Here is a 21,817-nt window from a genome sequence, read left to right as displayed (position 1 = left end):
GATATTTTGCCTTTCAAGGAATAAGGAAGGGGTGGACCCAGAAAGCAAAATAAAACAGGTAACACAGGAGTTAAAAAGACAGGAGGCAGAGGTAAGAAAAAGAAGGATGGAACAGGAGAGGTTAAAAACCTTAAGTGAACAATACGATCAGCTGGAGAAACAATACACTAATGGGGGCTTACCTGCATCAGATCAAAATTTATTTGTGGATCTGATGCAAGAAATTGCCACGGAATTAGGTCTGACTAATTGTTGGATCTGCGGAGGGCTCAAGTCCACAGAAAAGTGGCCATAGAAAGGTGAGGGTTTAGCACCAGAGCAATTGTTAAAATGGGAAGATACTAAGACCCCGAGAATAATTCAGAGGCCTGAGGGATGGATCCTAGACAAAAGGGTAATTGGAACATTCTGCCTTAGCCGGGAGGGGAAAGAATACACTGAAGTGGTGGGATACACCCCGTGTGTATCCACTTTAACTGTGAATTATTTTAACAAAAGCAGGATCTGGCAGCCAGAGAGCCCGGCAGGGTACTGGACCCAAGAAAAAGGGGGTCAGTGTGAATGGAGTGATAAGATTGGACTCTGTTGGAACAAAAGCCCTGGAGCTAACCCTTACCAGTCCTTAAATGAATTAAGTAAATACTGGAAAGAGCCTGAAAGCACAAAAGTTAAGTGGAAAGCCCCAAATGGTTTGTATTGGATTTGTGGAAAGAAGGTGTACAGTGAGCTACCTCAGCGATGTAAGGGATCATGTGCGGTAGGATTAATAAGGCCTGTTTTCTTTACCCTACCTTGCTCTGAACGCAGTTCATTAGGGTCCCCCTTATACGAGACCTTAAGCAGGAAAAAGAGGAGTTTAAAAAAGAAGTTCCCTATCTTTGGTGGGGGCCAGACCTGGGGTGAGGAGGAGTGGCCTGCAGAAAGAATAATAGAATACTATGGTCCTGCTACATGGGCCCAGGATGGGACCTGAGGGTACAGGACCCCGATTTACTTATTAAACCACCTAATAAGACTACAGGCTGTGGTGGAAATTGTATCCAACCACACCTCGGATGCCCTCAAACTGCTATCTAAGCAGCACTCCCAAATGAGATTTTTTGTATATCAAAATAGGATAGCTCTCGACTATTTGCTGGCCAAAGAAGGGGGAGTTTATGGGAAATTTAATGAGTCAGAATGCTGTATAGAAACTGATGATTATGGGGAAACTATTAGAGACCTAGCAACTGAAATCAAACGTGTAGCACACGTTCCCATACAGAAATGGAACTCAATACTCCAAGCGTCCTGGTGGGACCATTTGTTTGACGGGGCTTGGTGGAAAAAGATAATATTCTTCATTGTATGTTCCGTGTCTGGAATCATATTCCTGCCCTGCTTGATACCCAGTGTCGTGGTTTGACATGAAAGTAAATTTTTTCCAGGAAGTTGGGTCAAACCAATCAGTGGTCAGGTTTAGATATTGGCACCTGGAGTGACCACTGAAAGTATAGACACGCCTCTGAGAACACAGGAGGTTAAAAGCAAGAACTCCCAGGAGAACTCTCTCTTTTGGTTCCGGTCGTCAGAGAGTGCAGACTCTCCCCCTGCCCAGCCATGGGCTGGGTGGGGGAGGGGAAGCCACGCGGCCTTGTCCAGGTAGGCCGAGGGGCTGAGGGTCTGGAACCCAGCCAGCTCCTGGACGGAAGGGTAGAGAAGAGCGGAGATGCCTTTGTTCCCCCCCCCCCCCCCCAAGAGGGAAAGAGACAGAGAGCCTGGCGGCACCTGGAAATTTGCCGGCAGAAGAGAAGGAGAAGGGGGGGGATAGTGCCCAGCGTAGGAGGCGGAACACCGGACCGAGATATCAGCCGTCCAAAGAGTCTGAACGTTTAACCCTTTCCAGGAAATGAGGGCTTTTTTAAAAGTATTACTCCTCCTTGATTTGTAGTAAAAAAGAGATAGTCTGGGAACTGAGATGTTAGAAGAAGAAATATTTAAGTGAGAAGAGATGACGAAGTAGCTTTTAGCTGGACTTTTCTTGTTAGCCATGGACTAGACCAAAATCTCCTGCAATAGAGACTGCATTTTAAGGAGATGCAGTGGTGACCCAGGGAGACCTGTTTCAGCTTCGAACAGCACAAGAATAGTAAGAAACGAAGAAAGCTAAAGAGGGAATAGTGATACCCTCTGTCTTCGGGAAGAAGATGAGTCCTGTTTTTGGACCCCTCGGCCCCAGGGGAAAATGGGGGGGACTGTAGTCCCAAGATGAGAAACTGAACTGTTGTATTTTTAAGTCCGTAGCAAAGCATCCTTAAAGGAGCCCTATGAGCAGTCTGTCCATGCACGGTGGTGAGAGCACTGTGACATAGAATAGAGAGTGTCACACTGGCAAATTTTTTTTTTTCCAGGCGGTTACCATGTGTGACAGAGAAACACAGAGAGGCAGCTGTGTTTCCTGGGGGGTCTGTGGTACAAGAGAGGCTTCTCTCTCCCTTAATAGTTTAAGTATAGATTACCTGAAGAGTGGTGATTTAATCAAGAATCCCAAGTAATATTTCATAGCTAAGTATTTTTAGAATTAAGAAAAAGAAGGGTAGTTTAAAAAGTCTTCATCCTAGATTTAGTTTATGTGTTTTCTGTATTAGTAGTAGTTTAATAAAGTTTTTTTTTCCTTCGTTATTAAGCTTAGACCTGCTCTGCTCTGTTCCTGATAACATCTCACAGCATTTATTTAAGAAAAGTGCATTTTCATAAGGACGCTGGCATTGCGCCAGTGTCCAACCATGACACCCTGTTTTATCAGACTAATCCACTCAGTAGTACAAGGGATGCAGGTGGCGGCCATGCCCACGGATTCAGAATGTGCAACAGGAAAATTTAATCAGGTATCAAAAATCATGAAATTAGGAGAAGAAAACCCACACAGCCGAGCAGCAGAAGCCTTGGCCAGGTTTGAAGGGCAAATAAAGGGAGAAGGAGACACAAGTTTTACCAAGAAATTCCAAGAGAGGAATGGGATGATGGGATCACAAGGAACTAAAGAAGTTTTTAGTATTAGAAGGTAACTACATGGGATCAACAAGGGAATCACTAAATGTAGAGTTTTTAGGAAAGGCACGAATTAAGGTGTTAATATAGAAGGGGAGGGATTGTTATGTGTAGTATGTATAATTCACGCCTATAAAGTGATGTATGGGTGTCGCAGTGTGCTGTCGTATCGTGCTGGGCAGCGACAGCAGGGGCGCGACCTTCCCCCTGTGAGCTCTGCTATTCCCAGTTATCGCTTGGTCCGGCGCAGGAACAGATAACGACGACACAGGACTTGGGGTAAAACTGGATGGGTTTATTAGGTCCACAACCTGGGACCCCAAGACAAAGCCCAAGGGGTCTGCAGAGGTTTTTATAGGGGGAGTGGTATAGGGAAACCAACCAATGAGGACATGGCAGGGGAGAAATCTAGGGCAGGACTAACATTCTATAAACCTATCAGGGAGAGCAGGGGAGGGGGATAATACAAAGTAACAAATGGGGTATCGAATACTACAAGATAGGCAAGGAACAATCTGGAAAAAGGGGTAGGGATAGGGAGGATTGACAACTTGGCAGGGAGGAAGTTAGGGAAGGGCTTGGGGAGATGGGTAACTCGGGAGGGGAGGAGATTAGGGAGGAGAAGAGTGGGCAAACACAAACTTAAAGCAAAAACCACACCACAGCATATGGGTAGAAGTTTTATATGATTAAAATATAGACATAAAGCAGGCGAGCCAAGGCAAGGGGGTTGCCTCACGTATGTTGAAACCATGGCCGATAAGGCTTCATTTGCAAGTTAATACATGTGGCTCGCTCGGAGATGGGCCGTTTCTCGAGATAATCTAGGAACTCCCAAGTGATGATTGTCCTGACAACTACCCGAGATTGGGATCACTGGAAGATGCATCTCAGTGCCGGGTTCCTATAACTCAATCACCGATGTACATTGCTTCCCGGAACTCGAATTGTTCAACCCGGCGCAGAGAAAAGGGACTTTATGAATATGTGGGACTTTGAATAGAAAGAAAAGTCTGATCGCCGAAATCCCGGCTTCAAGCAAAATAAACTGTATAAAAACTGCTCATGCAGGACGGATGGCATGAAGCATAGGAGACCCTCTGCTAGAGCGGTTGGACCTGTGTCTCACCCAGCGTCGATCCTGGGTTCAGCACTGTCCTTTTCTTTGTGGCTGGCTCAGATAGAATTTGATCTTTATAATAAAAATTTTTTTTTCCTTTTTAATTCGGCTGGGTCAATTTTTACCTATAACACATGGATCTTTTTCTCTAAAAGGAGAGGGATTAATTACAATGAACAAGCTCTACAAGCTTTCCTCATGTGGTCTGAAAGCCATGAGCTGGATGTATCAGAAGGGACTGTTTTAGATTTGCCCTTTTGAGAGAAGGTTGGACAAAATATATTTGCGGCAGCCTCATTTGGTGATGACGCAGCCATCAGTACGCAACTGGACTTGTTAAAACAATTGGATTATGAAAGGCAAAGGGGGAAGTGCAGCAGCGCAGCCGCTTCTTTGTTCCACCCCACGCAGGAGCTGGCATTGCCCAGGGAGCCGGCCGACCCTGGCTGCTGTGAAAATGTACCCTGCTACAATGGGACTGCGGCTGACCGCTGCGGAGTGACCGTGGGGAGTGGCGCAATCCCAGGAAGCAGAGACTATCCACAGGCTGCCTGAGCTGCAGCTGCTGGCATTGCTCAGGGAGGCGGGGAGTTGGATTGCGCAATCCGGACACGTGGAGAGATGGCAGTCGCCACAGCCCCAGCAACTCCGAGATGGCCCGTGTCCACTCCGGACTGCTGTAATCACTATGCAGCCACCTCGGACCAATATATCACCAATCCAGGTGGGCACGCCATGCCACCCTGTTCTGGGGGACCAGACCACGTGGTGGCCGCTCAGACCCCTCCCGGGATAAAGGGGAATTATACCGTGTCACGCAGCCGCTGAGATCGCCCCCCATCATTTGCATCAGGACTGCCGGCACCTCCCATCACCATGGAAGCGTCAAGACTGCCCCCTCCTGAGACAGAGTGGGCTGGCTTCAAAGCCACGCCTCCGTGGAGCCTGGCCGCACCTACATCGGGGGATGTGCCCTCACCCCCGATCCTGCCTGCATCAGGAGGCAGGGCCCCACACCTAAGCCAGCCTCCGAGGAACACAGCTGTGCCTCTAGTGGGAGTGGCCCTGCCCCCAAGGGCAGGTCTGGGAACGTCACCACCAGGAACCCCAGCAGACATCCGACCTGGAAATGGAGCAGCCATCTCCTCAGCCCCACCTCTACTGGAATTACAGCCTTACATGCCGGCAAGGAACACAAGGGATCATCGTCCCCCTGCAGAACACCATGACAATACCATAGTCGTCTTGTTGATGACAGCCTTGCCAGATCCAACAAGCAGCTCAGCTTTTAAGTGAGATCAGCTCTTTGGTGAATTCAGCTCTTCAGTGATTTCAACTCTTAGCTTGCTAAGTGCCTCGGGCAGACGCAGGGAGAGAGAGAGGAGAAGGCTGTATGAGGTTCCACAGCAGTGTCTTTATTGGCAGCTCCTGTGAAGGGTTTCAGTGACAGTTCTTCTGCTGAACTGGGCAGAAATGGGGGTTTATAAAGGGTACAGAGGTTTTAGGAAATGGTCCAATAGTAAGGGTCGAGGCGAATATGACCTATGGTCTTACAGAGAAATAACGAGGGTCCAAAGGCGGAAGTGGGGCTTCTTTGGTCCAGTCATCATGATTAGGCATTTCTTATCTTAGGCAAGTGACCGCCAGGGAGGCCTTGCAGGGCCTCTGGCTGCTACAGTTCTTAACCACCGAGGAGGTAACTTCTTTTGGTATGAATCAACTAGCAAAACTGATGTTTACAACTGTCCAATATATGTTTTTTGAATCAGCATAGAAGACCAGTGCTGAAAAACAGGGGTTAAAAAAATCTAAAGCTTCCATGAGAGGGTCCACATTATGGGGCAGGGGTCCCTCAGCTTCTGGGTCTCACCCCAGTGGAAGATACAAGGCTCCAGGCCAGGTTACACCCACTAATACTGGCACAAGTAAAGGAATTGGGTCTGCAAGCACTGTTTAAAGTAACTAACATGACAAACCTGACCCAAATATACTCAAAGATAAGACAAGGAGTTAAAGAACCGTACTTACAATTCATAGAGACATTGCAAGATGCAATGGAAAAACAAATTGTTAGTGCAGAAATCAGCTAATTTTACAGCTGGCAAAAGACAACGCCAATGAGGACTGCTGGAGGGTGATAGAACTTCTACCTAATCAGAACCCGTCACTAAATGACCTGATAAACGCCTGTGCTAAGGTTGGATCTAATTTCCATAACATGACTATGTTAACAGATTCTAAAACAGCAGCTGCGAGGGTAGCACCTCAATGCTTCTGGTGCAGTCAGCAAGCTCACCTGAGAGCGAACTGTCCCCAGAAGTCCTTTCCACAGGGGACGTTTCAAGGACAGAACGGACCATCTACCAGCTGCAGCCAATGTGGAAGGACTGGACATATAACCAAGGTATGCGAGTCAAAAGTTCATGTTAATGGTCAATTTCTAAAGAACCAGGGAAACAGGATACCAAGCGTGGACAGAAATCGCGTGACGACACAAGTAATTTCCCACCCGCCGGCACGAGCGTATGCAATCAGCTCGCAAGAGGGGCTCAAGGAGGAGCTGGAATGGATGTGTCCACCTCTGTCACAATAAATATATGCACCTCACCGGTACATAGGGTCCCTCTCGAGGCTTGGGGGCCAATCGGGGAAAGATTGAGTGCACTGTTAATTGGAAAGTCCAGTGCCACAATGCAAGGTATAATTGTATATCCTAGTGTTATCGATACAGGTTTTGCTGAACAAATACATGCAATGATTTCTACCCCTACTCCACCTGTGACCATTCCCGAAAAAAACAGAATTGCTCACCTTGTCTCTTTTAAGTCTTATATCCTCAAAACAGACTCTAGGAAGCAAGGAGACCAAGGCTTCGGATCCACAGGACAGCCCCAGGTGAACTGGACTCAGGTCGTGGGTAATCAAAGACCCAACATGGTTTGTACTGTTACAATGCCTAAGGCAAAGCTCTCGCAGATAAGGGTCAGTGGGATGATTGACACAGGAGCGTACATCACCATCATCTCTGCCAACATGTGGCCTCCATCATGGCCTACTATACCTTCGGGATCTGCCATTTCTGGCCTTGGAGGGGTCATACAGAGCTGCTTAAGCAGCAATCCTGTGTTGATAAAGAATCCTGAGGGCCAAACAGCTACAGTCCGGCCATACATCACTACTGCACCGGTGAACCTGCGAGGGAGGGACATTCTGTCTGCATGAGAGGTCTGGGTGGGGACAGATTTTTAACAGGGGCCACTGTGTTGAAGGGCATAAGGTGTTCCATATCAGCTCTAAAATGGCTTACAAATCAGCCTGTGTGGGTACCGCAGTGGGCCTTTGAGGAAGAAAAGTTAAATGCCTGTCATGGTTTGACACTGGCGCAATGCCAGAGCCCCCATGAAAATACACCTTCCCAAATAAATGCTGTGAGATGTTATCAGGAACAGAGCAGAGCAGGCCCAAGCTTAATAACAAAGGAAAAAAACTTTATTAAACTACTACTACTATAAAAGACACACACACTAAATCCAGGATGAAGACCCTCTAAAACACCCCTCCTCCTCCCAATTTCCAAAACAACCACCATGAAACATCACCCAGGATTCCTGATCAAGTTGCCACCCTTCAGATAATCAATACTCAGTCTATCAAGGGAGAGAGGAGTCTCTCTTGCGCCATAGACCCCCCCCCCCCCCCACGAAACACAGTTGCCACCTCCTGTGTTTCCATGTCACACATGGCAACCACCCGGAGAAAATCTGCCAGTGTGACACTCTTCTTTCCATGTCACAGTGCTCTCACCACCGTGCATGGACAGACTGCTCATAGGGCTCCTTTAAGGATGCTTTGCCATGGACCAAAAGAGACAACAGTTCAGCTTCTCATCTTGGGACTACAGTCCCCCCCATTTTCCCCTGGGGCCAAGGGTCCAGGAACAGAGATCATCTTCTTCCTGAAGACAGAGGGCATCACCATTCCCTCCTCAGCTTTTCTCTGTTCTTGCCATTCCTCTGCTGTTAGTTGCTGAAGCAGGTCTCCTTGGGTCACCACTGCATCCCCCTAAAATGCAGTCTCTATTGCAGGAGAATTTGGTTCAGTCTATGGCTAACAAGAAAAGTCCAGCCAAAAGCTACTCCATCATCTCCTCCCACCTAAAAATTTCTTCTTCTAACATCTCAGGTCCCAGACTGTCTCTCTTCCACTATAAATCGAGGAGGAGTAATATTTTACAAAGCCTTCATTTCCCAGGAAAGGGTTAAAAGTTCAGACTCCCCGGACAGCTGAAATCTCTGCCCAGAACTCTCAACTCCCACACTGGGCATCATCCCCCCTCCCCCCTCCCCCCCCCCCTTCTCCTTCTCCTCTGCCGGCAAATTTCCAGGTGCCATCAGACTCTCTGTCTCTTTCCCTATGGCGGGGGGGGGGGGGGGGGGGGGTGGGGGACACAAAGGCATCTCTGCTTCTCTCCACCCTTCCGTCCGCAGAAGCTGGCTCGGTTCCAGACCTTCAGCCCCCTCGGCCTACCTGGACCAGGCCGCGTGGCTTCCCGTCCCCCACCCAGCCTATGCCTGGGCAGGGGAGAGTCTGCACTCTCTGCCGACCGGAAGCAAAGAGACAGTTCCCCTAGGAGTTCTTGCTTTTAACCCCCTGTGTTCTCAGAGGCATGTCCATACTTTCAGTGGTCACTCCAGGTGCCAATATCCAAACCTGACTGTGAAAAATGCATCTTTTATGATTGGCTTTTTGCAAATGTTTCAATGAATATTATATGTGTAATGTTGGAAAGTTATGCTGTATTAACATTTTAATAATAGAGTAAATGTAGTTTTGTAATTAAAATTAAGCTTTAGTAGTTAAAATAGAAACTATGTGTGTGAGATAAGATAATCAAGAAATTCTTCGCACAGAGATAACAATTACAGAAACCTCTAAATTTTCCAGAGGAGAGGAATTGATGGCTTTCCTTATCAACAGAAACGAACTTCCTCAAGCCTGACTTAGACTAGAAGGCGCCTGGGGATTAACAGAAACTTTTTGACAAGTACCAGATGAATTTCTTGTTTTAAACAAAATATATGCATAATCATGAAGTGTTTTGTATATGCAACAGGTTACCCCTCTTAAGGGGTAAATTCTCTTTTAACGGGGTCCTTTTTCCTGGCTCATTTTGTCCAGAAAGAGGTACCCAGCCCGGGCTGTAACTCTTTGCTGTTATTGTCTCATTAATTGTCCTAACTCTAATTGTCTAACCTTTATTACTATACTTGTATTATTATTTTTATAACCATTTTATTTTTATTAAACTTTTATAAATTTTTAAAACAAGTGATTGGCGTTTTTCACATGACCACTGATTGGTTTGACCCAACTTCCTGAAAAAAAATTCACTTCCATGTCAAACCACGACAATGCCCTAAAAACACTTGTGTCGCCCTGATTTTTAAGAGTTTTCTAAAGCCTTCTGAGTTTATATTCTTGTAGAGAACTTTCTCACACAACTTTCTGTAAACAACCTATTGTTTTGCATTCTTTCATAGAGGCGGAGAAATTTGATGTACTGGTAGTTTGTCCAGTGTCATTGGAGAGGTGGCACGTTCACCCTCCAATCCACTGGCACCTTTTGAGAACTATAAATGATTGGAGTCAGGGGAAATAAATTAGTCTCTTCATTGTGACCATATCTGTGGTGCGTCGTTTTTCCTTGTGTCCTCTGGTGACATCTGGTGACCCCGACGTGTACTACAGCCTAGGTCGGGTGAGAGTGTGCTTACCCCCCCTCCTCTTTGGCGTTTTGCCTGTTGTGTTAGTGATGGAAACCTCTATCGGTTTCGGGATGGAATCTCTGATGTTGGATCTTTGGAGGGATGTCCTGGAGAGGAACCGTGTTTCCGTCTCCTGAAGTGATTTTGAAAGGCTGTTTTTGTGGGCAAGGCAGCAGGGGTAATTTTCGGACCCTAGGGAGGCGATGTCCCGAGAGGTGTGATCTCAAGTGGGGGGCAGTCTCATGGAAGCCCTGTTTGATGACTGCTCTGTGGACGTTGGGCCATTGCTGGTGCAATGGAAAATGTTAGACGCGGCTTGGCCCGGATCTCAGTTTGGTAGCTCTCGGGGCTCTTTAGGGGAACCGTCCGTCTCGGACGTGGACGACGGGGAATCTGAGTTTCTGCAGGATGCAGGCACTTCCCCTTCTCCCCGGGATGGTGAGCTGGAAGACGGCTCCCCCTCTGAGGTGGATCGGGCTCCCAGCCCGCTGGCCTTGAGTGAGCGGTCGGAGGAGTCGGCTTGGCCGCCTCGCCCTGCCCTGCGCCGCAGACGCAGTGAACCAGGGGCAGAACGGCCCTCTCTTTGTGCCTTCCCAGCGCTCGGGGGCGACGTGGGGTCCGGGGATCAGCCCCTGCCTCTGATTGCGTTTCTACGGCATACCCCCTGGGGGCGGCGAGAGCGGGCTCACCCGCTTCGATCTCGGATTCGTCTTCTGGGGTGAGGTTGTCTCCAATTTCTGAGCCCGCGCAGCCTGCTGGGCATGCGCAGGCAGTGGAAGCCGCCGAAGGCGGGGCGTTGGTCAGTGTTCCGTCAGGCCTGCCCCAGCAGGCGGGCAGCCCGCCCCGCTCCGCCCGGTGGGGGCGGTGCCCGCTGCGCGGCTGCGCGGCACAGGTCCGACGCTCCTTGGGGGCGTGCTCGACTCCCTTGTGTCGTCCCGCGGTGACGTGACTCCGCGCGCCGCGTCTCTCTCTGCGCCCCATCCCTCTCCCGCGCCGGGTTCGCGGTCTGGGTCGGCACCTGCGTCCGCCACGGTGCCCTCTGCCAGCGCTGCGGTGGACGGCACTGCCGAGCTGCCGGCTGGTTCGGCTCCGCCTTCCCCGCCTGCCGCGGGGGCTGACGCTGCGGAGCAGCGGGGCGCTGAGGTGTTTACCTTTAGCGCGACTGCTGACGCGGTCGGCGGGAGGCCGGTGGGCTCCCGTGGCCGCGGATCCTCCCCATCGGCTTTGTGGACCCTCCCCGCCTGCCAGATGACCGTGCGTCCGAGGAACCAGGGGCGGTTTTGGCAGGAGGTCCTAAATAAGGCTGAGCAGATGTGCGACTCTGCTTCCTCGCAGCGTTTGCAGGATCGCGGAGGAGGCTCCTCTGGCTCTGCTGATGCTGCGGGGGACGGGGTGTCAAGTAAGGTTGCACTGTCCCGCAGTCAGGCGGCTGTCGCTGTCCCTGTGGAACCCACGGCACGGGACACGGCAGATGATGCAACCTTACCAGGGGGTCCCCAGGCTTTCCCTGTGCTCAGGGGTGTTACTCATAACACACATCAGCCTTTATCGTTTAAGATACTGAAAGAAATCCGTGATACCGTTGCCCAGCATGGTGTTGGGTCTGCTGAAGTTATGCAGACGCTCCGAATGCTTGTGGCTGATATGCTGACACCTTCTGACCCTGTGCAGTTTGACATTTTTGAAGACAAGTGGGCTCGTTTGGTGGCCAGTGCAGTGGAAAAGAATGCTATGCGGGGGCCGCAGGATCCCAGGAGCGCCGTTGGCGCTGACATGTTGCTGGGCACAGGCAATTACGCTGATCCTCAGGGACAAGCCGGATACGGTCCCTTTGTGCTTGACCAGTGCCAGACGCTAGGCTTGGCAGCACTGGTTCAGACCCTGGAAATGGCTGCTCCGTTGGAGCCGTTTGCGACCATTGTTCAGGGGGTGGATGAGCCTTTTATGAAATTTGCAGGGAGGCTGACTGCCTCTGTGGAGAGGCAGTTGGCAGATCCTGAGGCAAGGAGAACTGTGTTTGTGAACCTGGCCAGGAGCAACTGTAACGCAGAATGTAAGAGAGTCATACGGGCTCTTCCTGGTGCGGCTACTGTCTCGCAGATGGCAGAGGCCTGTGCAGACCTCAGCCCCTCGGTTCAAAAGATGGCTGCTTGGGCTACTGCTGCGCAGCCAGTCTGGGCGGTGCCGCAGGTCTGGCAGCAGCAGCGGGGGAATGCTTGGACCAGCACCAAACAGTGGAAGAAAGTGCAGAAGGGAAAATTTCCCCTGTTCTTGTGTGGCCGGTGTGGAAGGCCCGACCATATGTCATACACCTGCAAGGCAACTGTTCATGCTAATGGCCAAGCACTGCCAGGCCCGGGAAATGGGAAGTGGAGCGCGAAGGGGAAGCGCGCCCAGACACAAGTTCATCTCCAGACCCTGGAGCCCATGGAGGTTTGCACAGCCAGCTTGCAGCCAGCACCCGCGGCTCAGCAGGCGTGGATGTCTGCACAGCAGCAACAGTTGTTTTAGAATCTTCTAAAATGTGCAAGGTTCCCCTGGATGCCTTTGGTCCCTTGGGTGAAGGCATGAGTGCTTTCCTTATGGGGAGGTCTAGTGCCACCCTTCAGGGCATCATTGTGCACCTGGGTCTCATTGATGCAGACTTCACAGGGTAGATCTGTGCAATGGTTTCCACACCCACCCCCCCTGTCACGATCCTGAAGGGGACACGGCTTGCTCAACTTGTACGTTTTAATTCTTCTGTTCGCAGGATGGCTGATCGGCCACGTGGGGCCGACGGTTTTGGGTACACTGGGCCGCCTCAAGTTCACTGGACCGCTGTCCTGACCAAAGACCATCCCGAGATGTCGTGTACTCTGTCCATCCCTGGTGTGACGCCGTCGGAGATTAGCCTCCGCGGGCTTCTTGAAGATCCCATTGGAAGATCAGTCCATAGAACCGAGGTGCTTTTCTGAGGATGACAAACTGGAAAGGCAGCTTGGGCTCGAAGCGATGGGCTTGGTGTGAAGACAGGGCTTCTTGGACCTTGGCGATGGTGTCTCGGGCTTCTGTTGTGAGCGTGCGTGGAGAGTCTAGGTCTTCGTTGCCATGGAGAAGGTTGAACAGGGGAGCGAGGTCCTCTGTTGTAATTCCTAGCAAGGGGCGTACCCAGTTGATGGATCCGCACAGACTGTGTAAGTCTCTCAAGGTTTTTGGGTCGTCTCGGATAGCAAGCTGCTGGGGTACGACTGTCCTTTCTCGGATCAGGAATCCAAGGTAAGTCCATGGGTTGGTGTATTGTATTTTGTCCTCACGGATCTTGAACCCTGCTTTTTCTATGGTTTCGATTGTCCCTTTAACCGCTTTTTCTAAGTAAGCTTTTTCTGATGCACAGACCAGGATATCATCCATATAGTGGCACATGATTGCATCTGGAAATAGGTTCCGAACAGGAGACAGGATGTGAACAACGTACCACTTACATATGGTGGGTGAGACTTTTAGTCCTTGGGGGAGATACAACCAATGGTATCTTTTGAGTGGAGCCTCTCTATTAAGAGAGGGAATGGAGAAAGCGAACCGTGGAGCATCCTGGGGGTGCAGTGGAATGCTGAAGAAGCAGTCCTTAATGTCTATCATGGCAAGTGTCCAGTCTCGAGGCAGCATTGATGGTGTAGGCAGGCCAGGCTGGAGGGCACCCATGTCCTCGACGACCGCATTAATTTTGCGAAGGTCGTGGAGGAGCCTCCACCTGTCCGTCCCAGGTTTTTGCAGTATGAAGACTGGAGAATTCCAAGGGCTGGTGGTCCCTGGTAGGTGGAACTTTTCTCCTCTGTAGGATAGACTGCACTCGATGGTAGGCTTACTTGGTCCCACAACTTGTGCCCACATTACTGTCGGGTTGAGAGGAAGCTGTTCCCTGTGATTCTTTGGGAGTAGAAAGGCTTGTGTGATAGGAGTTCCCTTTGAAAGAAAAAATGGTAAGTCTGTGCAACACAGCTGAACAGAGATTTCTTGTCCTGGGCGCACTGTCTGTACCTCTGGAATGACAAAGATTTCCTCTGGGCCATGGAGAGTGTCCCCTATAATTAAGATGTTAAAGGGACCACCTTTTGGCCCATGCTTGCCTGTGGGAACACAATAAACATCCTTATTATTAAAGTCAATGGTTAAAGTTGTTACCAACTGGCACCGTGTTCCCATCTGTATCTCTCCGTGGGTTGGATCCTCTCCACGTGTCCTGGAATCTGCTGGGATGGCACGTGACTGGATCTGGGTGGCTTTTGATTTGTTGTCTTTGCGCGGGGCCTGGCTGCGCTCCGCTGGAAGTTTCCCGAGCGCTGCTGGCAGCGCTGCTGGTTCTGGGGTCTTTGGTAGGTGTTATGAGGGTTTCGGATAGGTGACCAGTCTGGACAGTCCTTCATGAAATGTCCAAATTCCCCACAGTAATAGCAGTGGTCCTGGTCTTTGGAAGTTACTACTGCATACGCACCAGAAACTCCTTCTGCAATACCCTTAGAGACTGCTTGGGCCACTGTGTTTTCAGTGGACAGATGACGTGTGCAGCTTTCCATCATTTGCTCTATGGTGGATTCTGTATCCAAGGGAAAGGCCCTCAGAATTGTTTTACATTGTTTGTTTGCATTTGACAAAGCAAGCTTGCACAACAGTTCTTTTCTTGCTTCTGTGCTCTCTATCTGTTTATCCAGAGCATCTTTAATTCTGTCTGCAAACTTGATAAAGCTTTCATCTATTCCTTGTTTAATACTAGAGAAGTGTTGGGTAGGGATAGAGTCATCTGGGGTAAGAAGCAATGAGGTTTTTGCTGCAATAGCCACATCTTGTAGTGCTCCTTTAGGTAAGGTGTTAGCTTGGTCAGAGGGTTTCTGTAAATCCCCTTCTCCGGCCAGCTGTTGGACTGTAAAATCTGGCTTATTTGCATCTTGAGCATAGGTGTCTGATAATGTTTTTAATTGCCTTTTCCACTGTCTTTCCCATAGCATATATTCTGCCGGGGAAAGAAGGCAGTTGGCAATATTTTTAAGGTCATGAGGGACCAGAATATGCGCCGAAAGAAGCGCTTCAAGGAAGTTTCTGAAAATATGTGAACTTCTACCATGTTCTTTGGCTATATTTCATAGTTGTATCAATTCTTTATTTGTGTTAGGTTCCCACGTTGTTCTAGTAGTGGCCCCCCCTCTTTTCCCCTTTATATAATTTACTGGGAAGGCAGTAATTCTCTGAGCTAGTTCCCAATCCCCTGCCCGAGTTGCTTCCATTTTAATTAGAGCCCATGGATCAATTTCGTCTGTGTCAGATTCAGACTCACTGTCCTCTGATGAGGTGTGGTCAGGAGGTGCTCTGTGCTTTTTTGGGCGTGTTGGAGCGACCTTTTGCAGGGGTGTGGGAGACTGGACAGGGTATTGGGGGTTACCGTTAGGTGGGCATTGAGGGTGGGTGGGTGGATGCATCGCTTCGGAATGCAGGCAGGGGAGAAGGGCGGGAGAGGAGGCGGTGGGGTTGGGGGGAGCTGCTGCCGCTGGCACCACGGGGGTTGCAGAGATATTCGCTGGATCTGCGGCAGGGAGGCCGGTAGGGGTGGTAACAGGGGTGGGGAGAGTCGCGGCAGCGGGGGGGAGAGGAGGGGGCGCGGCGGGTTGCGCGGCGGACTGCAGGGTGGTGTTGGGGCAGGGCGGGACAGACCCAATCGAGATCGACGCGATTGTACCCGAGCGTGAGGCAGGGGTGCAGTGCAAGCACCGTTCCATGCTTTGCATAAGCGAGGGAGCTGAGTTCTGGCTTGCCGCGTCCGGAATGGGGGCGGAGGGGTGGGGGGAGGTGGAGGGACGGGCAGGCTCCGCGGACCCCGCGGGTGCAGGAAGGGTGGGTGGGGGCGGCGCAGTTCCGCTGTTCCCCATCCCAGGAAGGAGTGAGCCGACAGAGAGAGGACTGTTATCTGAGAGATTAGCATTTGAAGGATCTGGTATAGAAGATTAGTTTGGAATTTCCTCAGCTGCTGTTAAGCTGCTTGTGTTAGCTTTTTCCACCGCTTTTGCGATATAGTGAAAGATAGGCAGGAATTTCGTAACAGAAAAGTCTTCTTTGGTTTGGAAAACATATATTCTTGTCCCTACTAAGTCCCAAAAGGAGTCTGAATTAATCATGCTTATGTTAGCATCTGGAAACTGAGAAAGGATCCATGTTATAAATTTTTTCAAGTTAGTTTTTGAAAGATTGCCTTTAGAGAAAGAAAAGTTGTTAGCATTTAGGATTTCTAGGATTTGTAAATATATATCTCTCTCGTTCTGGGATTGTTTTAATTTACTAGAGTTTGATCCCATTGCTGTAAGTTCCCTTGCCCCCCCCCCCCCCCCAGCAGTGAAGAAGAGGAAAAAAGAAAAAAAAAAAAAAAAAGGGGACCCAAGATTAAAAGCACGCAGAAAGGCTGTTTTAAACTTACACTTTTTTCAGCTGAAACTGGGTCAGAAACTGCTGGGTGGTGGTCTGCTCTGTCCAACTCCTGAGGACTTTCATCCCAGATGGTGATGTTCAGGTTCGTTGGACGCCTCTTCCAGATAACTTCTTCTATAACGGAGAAGTTACCCTCAGAGGGTCGTGGCGGGCCAAGGCAGTAACGATCCACGAAGGAATGCTGCTCTCAGGAGTACCAGGATGCCCGTTCACCCGTTCGGGCTGCCACGTATCGCGTCTTGGAGTCCCGGGGGTCCGTCTGGCCTCCGGGGCAGCAGCTGCCGTAGGTGTCCCGGATAGCACTGTGCTGATGAGGCACAGCCTGTCTGGGCCCCCCGGCTAGCTCCGAGCCGCTGGCAAATTTAGCGAGCACTTGTGGAGTGATTTCAGCTCTAGTGATTTCAGCTCTTAGTGATTTCAGCTCTGTGCTCGCAACGTGCCTCAGCAGACGCAGGGATGGAGAGAGGTGAAGGCTGTGTGGAGTTCTGCGGAGATGTCTTTATTGGCAGCTTCTGCAAAGGGTTCCAGTGACAGCTCTTCTGTCTGAACTGGGCAAAGGTATGGGTTTAAGTAGACTGCTGAGGGATTGGGAATTGTCCTACGGCTGGGGTCGAGGAGAATACGACCTATAGCCTTACAGAGAGATATCAGGGGTCTGAGTGCGGAAGAGGGGCAGCTCTGGTCCACTCATCATGACTCTGCATTTTTTATCTTAGGCTAGTGACCACCATGGAGGCCTTGCAGGGCCTCTGACTGCTACAGGGGCCCACCGTCTTTACTGATGGTTCGGGGAAGACAGGAAAGGCCATTGCTACTTGGAAGGATGGATCTGAGTGGCAGGTTCTGGAAGGTCATCAGGATGGATCAGCCCAATTGGTTGAATCGAGGGCTGCTGTCATGGCATTTGAGAGATTTTCCCGGGAACCTTTCAATTTGGCCACGGATTCTGCCTATGTGGCTGTCATTGCACAGCAACTGGGTCATTCGGTCTTGAAGGAGGTCAGTAATCCTGCCTTGTTTCATTTACTGAAGACCTTGTGGTGTGCCATTCAGGCCCGGGTTCATTCATTTTACGTTTTGCATGTGAGGAGCCACACCAGTTTGCCAGGGTTTGTGGCAGAAGGTAACGCGAGGGCTGACAAGTTGGCTAACCCAGTGTGGGTAGCACCTCAGCCTGATACACTCGCACAGGCCAAGGCATCGCATGGGTTTTTCCATCAGAACGCACATACCTTGCAGAAGCAGTTTCAGCTGACGCCAGCTAAGGCTCGTGACACTGTCGAGTCTTGTGACGACTGCCATGCGCTTGCTCCACCTTTACCAGCAGGGGTAAACCCCAGAGGCCTTAGGGCCTTGGAGCTTTGGCAGACCGATGTCACCCACATTGCCAAGTTTGGCCGGCTCAAGTATGTGCATGTCACGGTGGACACGTTCTCCTCTGCGATGTGGGCTTCTGCTCACACTGGAGAGAAGGCCCGCGATGTCATTGCCCACTGGAGGCAGGCCTTTGCTATTCTGGGTGTACCTTCTGCTGTGAAAACCGACAGTGGTCCTGCTTATGCATTGCAAAAGGTGCGGCAGTTCCTGCAGTTGTGGGGTGTGTCACAAAAGTTTGGTATCACTCATTCCCCGACTGGTCAAGCTATTGTAGAACGTGCTCGTGGTACTCTGAAGCAGGTTCTTCAAAAACAAAAATGGGGAATGCAGGGTGAAACCCCGCACAGTCGGTTGGAAAAGGCTTTGTATACCATCAGTCATCTTATGGTGCAGCAGAACTCAAATAACCCTGTCATTTTGAATCATCATTTCTCGTTGCAGGCTGCGGACGAGGCACATCAGCCTCGAGCGAAGGTTCGAGTGCGGAATTTAGTCACCAAACAGTGGGAAGGTCCCTATGACCTTATCGCTTCGGGGCGCAGGTATGCTTGTGTGTCCACAGATACTGGGGCACGCTGGGTACCTTCAAAGTGTGTTCGCCCTGACCTGCAACCGCAGAGACAGAATCTGGCCGAAGGGCAACATGGAAGCCGTGACCAACCTGAAAGGCATCAAGTGGGTGAATCATTGAGTGATGACTCGGATGCGGACAACACGAGTGATCACTCTGATGAGTCCTCCATGAATGGACACTGAACATTGTTCATTTTTCTTTTCCTTTTTCTTTTTTTTTTAAACTGAGAAGGGTGAGATGTCACCCTGATTTTTAAGAGTTTTCTAAAGCCTTCTGAGTTTACATTCTTGTAGAGAACTTTCTCACACAACTTTCTGTAAACAACCTATTGTTTTGCATTCTTTCATAGAGGCGGAGAAATTTGATGTACTGGTAGTTTGTCCAGTGTCGTTGGAGAGGTGGCACGTTCACCCTCCAATCCACTGGCACCTTTTGAGAACTATAAATGATTGGAGTCAGAGGAAATAAATTAGTCTCTTCATTGTGACCATAGCTGTGGTGCATCGTTTTTCCTTGTGTCCTCTGGTGACACACTTGTACAAGAACAACTAGCACAAGGACACATAGAACCCTCTATGAGCCCCTGGAATACCCCTGTATTTGTGGTAAAAAAGAAATCAGGTAAATGGAGATTGCTCCATGACCTGAGAAGAATCAATTCGGTGATGGAGGGCATGGGGGCTTTGCAAACTGGTATGCCTTCTCCTACAATGATACCTGCCTCCTGGGACATCCTGATTGTGGACCTAAAAGATTGTTTTTTCACTATTTCACTACACCCAAACGATACCCCAAAGTTTGTCTTTATGGTGCCTTCCATTAATAACGCTGCACCAGCGTAGCATTATCAATGGTGTGTTCTTCCAGAAGGAATGTGAAACAGTCCCAATATCTGTCAATGGTTCATTGCACAAGCACTCTCATCCATGAGAGAACAGTTTCCAGGGGGCATACTGTTATCACTACATGGATGACATCCTGGTTGCAACCCAAACAAAAGGGGAACTCTTACAGATTCAACCAAACCTGCTGTAAGCATTAAAATCATTTGGGCTGCAGGTGGCGCCAGAGAAGGTGCAACAGTAAGCACCCTGGAAACATTTGGGACTTAAAATAATGAACAAAATACAGACACAATCAATTCAATTTTCAACCAAAACTGAGAATTTAAATGATGCACAGAAACTTTTGGGTACTATAAACTGGGTCAGATCATACCATGGAATAACCAATTCACAATTAGCACCCTTATTTGACCTTCTGAAAAGGGATCCTGAATTAACTTCCCCCAGAAAATTAACCCCTGAGGCAAAAGCTGCTCTCAAAACAGTAGAGCAAGCTATCACAAACAGACAGGTCCACCAGATATGCCCAGAGGTATGTATCACCATATTCTTTATCATTGTTGACTCTCATATTACTGGTATTATTGGACAGTGGAGCACACAGTGGCCTGACCCTTTGCACATTCTTGAGTAGGTATTCTTACCTCACCGATCAAAAAGACAGCACCTACCATCTCTGAGCTAACTGCACAACTAATCATTAAATGCCATCACAGGTGTCTGCAATTGAATGCCAAAGACCCTTCATAAATTATTATTCCTGTGACACAAGAGCAACTTGAATGGAGTCTTGCTTACTGCACAGCCTTGCAATGCACTCTGCAAAACTTTCCTGGACAAATCACTTACCACTTACCGAGCCATAAATTGCTGAAGTTAAGTGGTGAAACTACACTCTCTCTAAAACCCCTAAATAGCCCAACACCCCTAAAGGGTGTTACGGTGTTTACTGACGGTTCTGGGAAAACGAGAAAGGCCATTGTGACATGGATAGAGGAGGATGAGTGGCAAACATTGGAAGGACAAGAGAATGGATCACCTCAAATAGTAGAGCTATGGGCTGTAGCTATGGCTTTTCAACGTTTTCCACACTCTCCCCTAAATGTCGCAACTGATTCTGCATATGTGGCTGACATTGCACAAAGATTAGACTGAGCACTACTAAAGGAGATTGATCATGTGAAGTTGTTTAAATTGCTAAAATTTCTATGCCTAACCATCCAGGCCAGGACTTGCCCATACTGCATCCTACACATCAGAAGCTACACAAATTTACCAGGTTTTATCACAGAGGGCAATGCCAGAGCAGATATGCTAGCTAGCCCTGCTTGGACAGCACCACAACCAGATATGCTGGCACAAGCAAAGGCATCACATATTTTTTTCTACCAAGGTACTCGAGCTTTACAGCGGCAATTTCAGTTGTCAAGCACAGAGGCTCTTAATATTGTTAGCATCTGTGCTGACTGTCAAGGTCATGCTGCACCATTGCAGATGGGAGTAAACCCTCGTGGGCTGCGTGATTTGCAAATCTGGCAAACTGATGTCACACACATCCCTAAATTTGGTCATTTAAAATATACCCATGTCTCAATTGACACCTTTTCCTCAGCAATATGGGCTACAGTACACACAGGGGAAAGAGGACGGGATGCCATCGCACACTGGCAATCAGCTTTTGCAGCCTTGGGCATTCCTCAAACCATCAAAACTGATAGTGGCCCTGCATACACAGAATCACAGAATCACAAGGTTGGAAGAGACCTTCAAGATCATCGAGTCCACCCTAACACCTCAACTAAACCATGGCACCGAGTGCCACATCCAGTCTTTTTTTAAACACACCCAGGGATGGTGACTCCACCACCTCCCCGGGCAGACCATTCCAGTACTTTATCACTCTTTCCATGAAAAACCTTTTCCTAATATCTAACCTATATTTCCCTTGAAGCAGCTTGAGACTGTGACCTCTTGTTCTGTCAGTTGCTGCCTGGAGAAAGAGACCAATCCCCACCTGACTACAACTAGCCTTCAGGAAGTTGTAGAGAGTGATAAGGTCACCTCTGAGTCTCCTTTTCTCCAGGCTAAACAACCCCAGCTCCCTCAGCCATTCCTCATGGGTTTGTGTTTCAAGCCCCTCACTAGCCTCATTGCCTCCTCTGGACGTGCTCAAGCATCTCAACATCCTTCCTAAACTGAGGGGCCCAGAACTGGACACAGTACTCAAGGTGTGGCCTCACCAGTGCTGAGAACAGGGGGATAATGACCTCCCTGCTCCTGCTGGCCACACTGTTCCTGATATAGGCCAGGACGCCATTGGCCTTCTTGGCCACCAGGGCACACTGCTGGCTCATGTTCAGCCGACTGTCGACCAGTACTCCCAGGTCCCTTTCTGCCTGGGCACTGTCCAGCCACACTGTCCCCAGCCTATAATGTTGCAGGGAGTTATTGTGGCCAAAATGTAGGACTCAGCACTTGGACTTATTAAACTTCATCTTGTTATACTCTGCCCATCCATCCAACCGTTCCAGGTCTCTCTGCAGAGTCATCCTACCTTCCAACAGATCGATACACGCTCCCAGCTTAGTGTCATCTGCAAACTTACTAATGAAAGACTCAATCCCCTCATCCATGTCATCAATAAAAATATTGA

Source organism: Vidua macroura (genome assembly GCF_024509145.1).
Source record: "Vidua macroura isolate BioBank_ID:100142 chromosome W unlocalized genomic scaffold, ASM2450914v1 whyW_random_scaffold_30, whole genome shotgun sequence".
In the NCBI taxonomy this organism is placed as follows: Eukaryota; Metazoa; Chordata; class Aves; order Passeriformes; family Viduidae; genus Vidua; species Vidua macroura.
Note: the sequence above shows the minus strand (reverse complement) of the source record.